This window comes from Galendromus occidentalis, unplaced genomic scaffold (genome assembly GCF_000255335.2).
Source record: "Galendromus occidentalis unplaced genomic scaffold, Mocc_1.1 scf7180000077474, whole genome shotgun sequence".
Classification (NCBI taxonomy): Eukaryota; Metazoa; Arthropoda; class Arachnida; order Mesostigmata; family Phytoseiidae; genus Galendromus; species Galendromus occidentalis.
This window is the reverse complement of record NW_003805462.1, coordinates 1,072,769-1,079,200: the sequence shown is the minus strand read 5'-3', so window position 1 is coordinate 1,079,200 and position 6,432 is coordinate 1,072,769. Positions and strand designations below refer to the sequence as shown.

The window sequence follows — 6,432 nt, the reverse complement described above, 5'->3', positions numbered from 1 at the left end:
CTTCGCTCCCGAGGTACTTCTTCAGAGGGACCACAGACTGGCGGTGACCACTTGGGAGCGGCGTTCTTACGAATCAGGATAAAATTTCTGTTAAGCCCAGACTACGGGCAGATATTCAGCATCTGAAGATAAACACTCGGCCTCTGCTCAAGTGAGACATCGGCTTGCGGCCGCCGCCACTTTCTCCCCGCCCTCCATAACTTAAACCGAAACGGCTCCGAGCTTACTTCCGCTAGCTTCAGTTTGGAGCCGCGTTTCCGAATTATCTCAAAGATGACAGAGGAGCGGCTCTTCGGTGATTTGGTATTTGATCTCCTGGAAGGCTCTCCGGTGAGCCTCGCCTCCTCGAATGAACTTTTTTTTTGAAAGATCATACAAAGGCGATGAGGAACTCGCGATATTTTTGATGGATCGCCGGTGTTAGGACGCCCGCCCCAAGGAACTTCTCAAATCTTTGATGTTCGACGAGGAGCTTCGTAGCCTCGAGCTTGAGGCTAGCTTTTCGAATCGACGAGAGAAACTCTCTTGAATCGACGGGGTACCTGTCGAAGTCGTTCGTGAAGATAATAATATTGCTTACAACGTTTCGAATTGAGACGACCTGTACAAAAAGCACTCTTATCCTAATGACCACGATCCATGTCGACCTGCCAGTACCTACTCAGCGAATTCAGCGTGATGGAGCAGGTATTACCAAACCGAGCTTGGTAGGCACCGTCTTATCTGGGCAAGGGATAGACATCTCGTTTGATCACAGTGTTGAGTTTTCTGTATTCGACAGGGAAGCGCTTTGACCCCTCAGTAGACCCCTATCGACTACTTGAGGGTTCGACAAGATGATCGTTGAGCATCTTCTAGTCTCCTTCTGATATACCTTGCCATTCTGCGGGGGCTAGTCCACGTGGCGAGATCTTCATGGAGGCTGGCTCTTCCGCAGGTTTCGAATGTTTTGCTAACTTCGTGCTCGTCAATCGATTGGGTTGTCCGAAGAGGTCAGCGAAGTCTGCCAAGAGCAACGTCTTTGCCCTTCGGGCCTAGGCCACAGTGAGATCCCCGCTGTGCCGCGATTCAGGTCCAAGTTTCAACGATTCTCTCTCCCTCGTGAGCTTCCGGAGGTGTGCCCCTGGTTGTCTGGGATAAGGAGCCGTCTCAGCGATCGTCCGTCTTCGAAGAATATCGGAGAATACCAAAGGCTGATCACAGGAATTTCACATGATTCATCCTCCCCGACTCGACTAGGCTGTGAGTTGCAATGGATCGCCTGTTCGGACGACAGCCCAGAATGCCATTGGCCTGTAGTGTACTCGAAGGCATTATTTCTGTTACCTACACCGCGGTCCCAGGTGATATAACCGTGCCTCCCTAGACTCGACCGGAAATACTCGAACACGAACAGAAATCTCGGACTTATTCTGTATTGACGAGTGAGAGTGACTCCGTAAGGAATGGCTTCCCCAAGATCACCTCCTTGGCAGTATTATCGACGAAGAAGAAAGACCCTATGATCCCGTCAACTTCGTGCTCCACTGCTCCGATGACTCCCACGATGTTCCGTTGTGCATCCTGCATCCGTGGTCAGCCCGAAAGTGGCTAGGTATCTGAATGCCCGGTTATTGCAGACTGCCCACGATCTGATCTGATGCGCCATTAGAGCCTTGTCGCTCATTTGGCTCAAAGAGTTCATAAGGGATTCCCTTGCTCGGACCACCGCAATAGGTCACGCAGAATATCCAAAACTTTTTCGGGCTGATCCACACAGCCAAGGTTTAACGTCCCGGGTACTGTTATTCACATTGCTTCCGAGGACGGATCCATAGAGCAAATGTACCCAGGAGGATCAAGGCCGAGTACCTGCATATTTTTCCGGCAGCAGGGATCGAACCCACACCGCCTCCCGCGCGAGCGGCGTCGTTGCGGCTATGCATGTAACGCAGAATATCCAGGAGTTTCTCAATAAGCCCTTGAAATAGAGCTACCAGGGGGAGGGGGGCAATCGAGAAGAAAATCCGGAGACTCGCTCGGAGACTCGATCAGAACTGTCGAAGGCGTAGTCAAGATAGAAGCTCTGCGAAACAAGAATGAGTAGCTCTACCCGGCTCGGAGAGTTCATCTAAAATCTTAATTTCCGCTCTCGCAGGCCTCTCGGGGATCATCCGGATTCGTCGACGGTGAGGAAGCCTTTCCTCATGTTCGTCACCGTCGTGGGGTTCATGCTTTTCTTCGTGCTCTACATAGCGACGTCTACGACTGTACCGACCTCTGGCGTGGATTACGACGCTTTCGTCAATCAATCCACCTCCGAGTTCATCACGGACCGAGAACTTTCGTCGGCGACCGCCGCTAGCGACACTTCTCCGACAACGGTGCGCAGCATTGGGACGTCATCCGTTGAAGACTCTAGGAGCTCGGAATATTATACTGAAGCTACGGAACCGAGCACGACGAGCGTGGAGCAGTCCGAAGATGAAGCTCCAGTTCCCGTGTTGAGTGATCTGTCGCGGGTTTACGAAAAATACGTAATCTACGAGAACAAGTGCCGCATCCGGAGTTACGACTTCAATGATACCGCAATTATCGAGAAATACTTCTCGAGCGAACCGAAGCAGTGTCCCAAGAACGCTAAACCTTTCATTTTTTATCCTGTGATTAATGCGACCGCGGGTCACTCCTGTGTAGGAATCGATCGGACGGTTTTCGACAAATCATACGATGGTGATTTCGACCAATGGAACTGTACTTACAAAGAAGCCATCCGCGCAACAAATTATCAAGTCATCGACAAACACCACGATTTCGGCAAAAACAAAACTTTGAAAGTCGGCGATTGTCCGAAAGAAGAATTCATCTGGATCGAGTGTGAGCGACCCGGAAGGAATCAGACTTATCAGCAACCACTCATGCTGCCTCTGGTGAAAGCAGCGCGCGCACCGATCCGACCCAACAACATTGGCAAGAAACCGTTACACGTGCTGGTGGTCGGACTCGACTCGGTTTCACGACTCAATGCTCACAGACAGTTCCCAAAAACCATGCGATTTTTACGATCGAAGAAGAACCTCGTCGAATTGTTCGGTTACAACAAGATCGGTCTAAACTCGGCGCCGAATCAGATCCCGCTCCTCACTGGAATACCTTATGCGGATCCGGGAGGACTCAGATCTCGTCTGGGCTCGAGTTACTACGACAATGTGACTCGGTATCTCTGGGACGACTACGCTGACCGCGGCTACAGGACCATGTTCTACGAAGAGCAATGGATCTACGGTCTCTTCGTGTATCCGTCGTACAAGGGTTTCAAGAAGGTAGGTGGAAGTTACGACATATCCGTTCGCTTCGCGCTTCTCTTCCAGCCGCGAACTGTCAGGTCCCAAAAAATTTGTCCCTCTTTCCAGGTTCCGACAACTTACTGGCCACGACCGATGATGCAAGCGATCGACAAATCCACCCTGAAAGCAGCGGGTTACAGCTGGTGTATCGGTCCCGACTTCCCTGCCAAACATTATTTAGACTACACTTACAACACGATGAAGATTCTCGGCAATGATCGACCGTTATTCTCGTATTCTTGGCTCAGTGAAACGGCTCATGACCAAGTGAACGGCGGGAAAAGGGTCGACGGATACTTCTACGACTTCTTCTCGAAGATGGACAGAGACGGTGTTCTGAATAACACCGCTGTGTTCTTCATATCGGATCATGGTTTTCGATTCGGTGCGTTCAGAAAAACCGCTCTCGGTCGGTACGAGGACATGCTCCCGTACGGCTTCGTCCTGATGCCTGATTGGTACTACGACGAGAATCCCGAAGCTCTGGAGAACCTCAAGATCAACTCTCGACGACTCGTGACTGTTTACGATCTCCACGCGACCCTACTCGAGCTCTCAGAGCCCTGGAACGAGGGAAGGGTTACCCGGACGGCTAATGGCTACAGTCTCTTCAGCAATGTTATCCCTGGCGAACGGAATTGTGAAGACGCGGATATCAATTTCCAGTTCTGCACTTGTTTCGAGCCGCAGCCCTACCCTCGGAAGGGCAATCTATCGCGATCCTTGGCGAATTTCGTCATCGGGGAGATCAACGGCGAGATTCGAAAAATAACGCTACGGGAAAATGCCAAGAATGGGCTCTGGACAGCGTTGATGACTTCGTGCGTCTCTCCGAGGGCAACGAGTGGACCAATTACTATAAGTCCACCATCAAGACGAAGCCCTCTGCTCAATTCGAGGTCGCAGTCTCATACAATCAGACCGATCGTTCTTGGAAACTCCTGTCGAGTATAGATCGAACCGATTGGTTCAGCTCGCATGCTAAATGCGTCAAAAAAGAATCGTATGAAAGATACTGCTACTGTAAATGATGCACAGTGAGAACTCTTAAATGGGTCCGTTCGCGGTTCCTGCGAGTAGTGGACCGGTACCTCAAGGGGACCCACTAGGCGTCCGGATTCCATGGCCTCTCATGGTTTGCGGATGCGAGGGAAAACGGTGTGATAAGCCAGGTGGTTCCTTCACTCACGACGACCCTAATAAGTAAGGTTTTTTTACTGGGGAAGATCTTAGAACAAAAGAATAGAATCTACAAGAGTCAATTCCTGATAAGCTGATCCGCCAAAGACGTTATGCGGATATCCGAGAAAAAATGTTTTGATTTCAGAATAAGGTTTGCGTTATCTGAATGTCGTCAAGCTTACTGTCAAGAATTCGGGGTTAGTTGTGCGGTGGCCACCAGAATCGGCCGCGGTCTCAGCCTGCAGCTTGAGTGTTCGAGCTGACTCACGATGTGTTGTCTTAATGTTAATCATTCAACGTTCTCCGGACAGGTCGTTGCGATGACGTTGCGAACCGTGAGACTTCTCTACACATGTTGTACATAAGTCGAGCATTTATGAGGCGATGAGAGGACAAATCTTTTTATCGTCTGGTTCATCTAGTCAAGGTGTAAAATATGTGAAATAATATATCGATGAATTCTGAAAACAAATCGATAACGATTCTCTCGTGGACTCAATGATCGCAAGGAGAAGAAGTCACCCGTCTGACTCTGACGGACATTTCCAGCTTGTGTCCCCTTCACGGGAGATTTTATGTTTGACGTCGAGGGAAAAACTCAGGACCAAGTCGATTTTTCATTTGCGGTTTGTTCCCAGCCTCCCTTCCCCAGCCTCTCCCACCCCTGAAATTATGGATCAAATCCAAATGTCGTTCAAATCCAGAAACCAAGCCCGTCCTTCTCTCGTGGATGACCCCAGTACCCACCCCTGACGTTGAGGGCGCGAACTTATCGACGGAAACCACGATTGTGGTGGGAACCGAGCCCCTAACATCGCGCGTCGACGATCCTTCGAATGAAAGATTCATCCGGCCAATCTTATTCATTGACCGATCAGAACGATCAGCAACAAGTCGTGTTGCCCCTGACGCGCACCGATCCAGCCCAATGGAGTCGGCAAGGGAGCGTTACCTTGTGCTTGTGATCGGGCTCTACTCGGTCTCACGACTCAATGCTCCCCGGCGATCCCCGGAAACTTTGAGCTTTCTACAGTCGAAGAAAAAAATTGAATGACTAGTTGTCTGCGACACGATGAGCCTAAGTAGTCCAAGAGCCCAGCGCCGAAAAGCTTCATTCCTGTGCATGCGGATCGAGGGAACCGTGTGCTGCAAGTTTGCTTGAATGACTAGGACACAGCAAGCCGGTATCGGTATCTCTGGAAGGGATATGCTGACCGGCTACAGAATCATGCTCCACGAGAATCGATGTCTCCACCACTCCAACCAGCTTCGATGACTAGAGATTGAAAGCTCAAGGTCGGAGAAACCGGAAGAAAGGCGGACACGTAGGCACTGAAAAACGGATAAATGGGCGATGTAGAAGGCGAATAAGACATGGGGAGCGATCGGGTAGGATGCCAGGAAAAAAGCCGTCCGAGGACAAGAATCGAGTTCGAGCTCTTCATTCATAGTTTCCGGCATTGCCCGTCATCTGGGTGCGAGGCGCACCTACGACGGAGTCAAAGATCTTCCTCGAAAATCAGACATGTAGCTATTGGGATCGGCAACCCGGGGAACCGCTCCGAAAATCGGCCAATCTTACACCGCTCGACTCGAAAGAGGAAGCAGCATCGTCTGACTGAATGAGCATTCCATACGAAGGAATCAAGACTTGCAATCGACGAAATGAAATGGACTCCACGCCGCCCCATCGGATGGGGTCGGGGCCGAGTGTATGACATCATCGGTAGCCGGGTGTGGATTCTCGAGTCGTGGAGCTCCTCTGTGAACTTCGCGATTCTCATAACGGGTAGGCAAAGCTCCAGTCCGGAGAATCCCGAGATTCTTATGGGCGAAGATGCGAAAGAGTCAAAATTTTCGAAAGTCCACAGAAAGGGGTAGAATGCTGACGAAACCTCAGAAATAGGCATTTAGAGTGCCTATG

General features: G+C 50.6%; 1 non-coding gene across 1 annotated transcript; it reads left to right on the top strand.

Moving 5' to 3' along the window:
* Positions 1-1,282: 1,282 nt before the first annotated feature.
* Positions 1,283-4,979, top strand: LOC108864445 (uncharacterized). Its single transcript, XR_003777114.1, has 4 exons — positions 1,283-1,343; positions 1,460-1,574; positions 2,138-3,302; positions 3,393-4,979. It is a non-coding gene; the product is annotated as an uncharacterized LOC108864445 (transcript).
* The last annotated feature ends 1,453 nt before the right edge of the window (positions 4,980-6,432 follow it).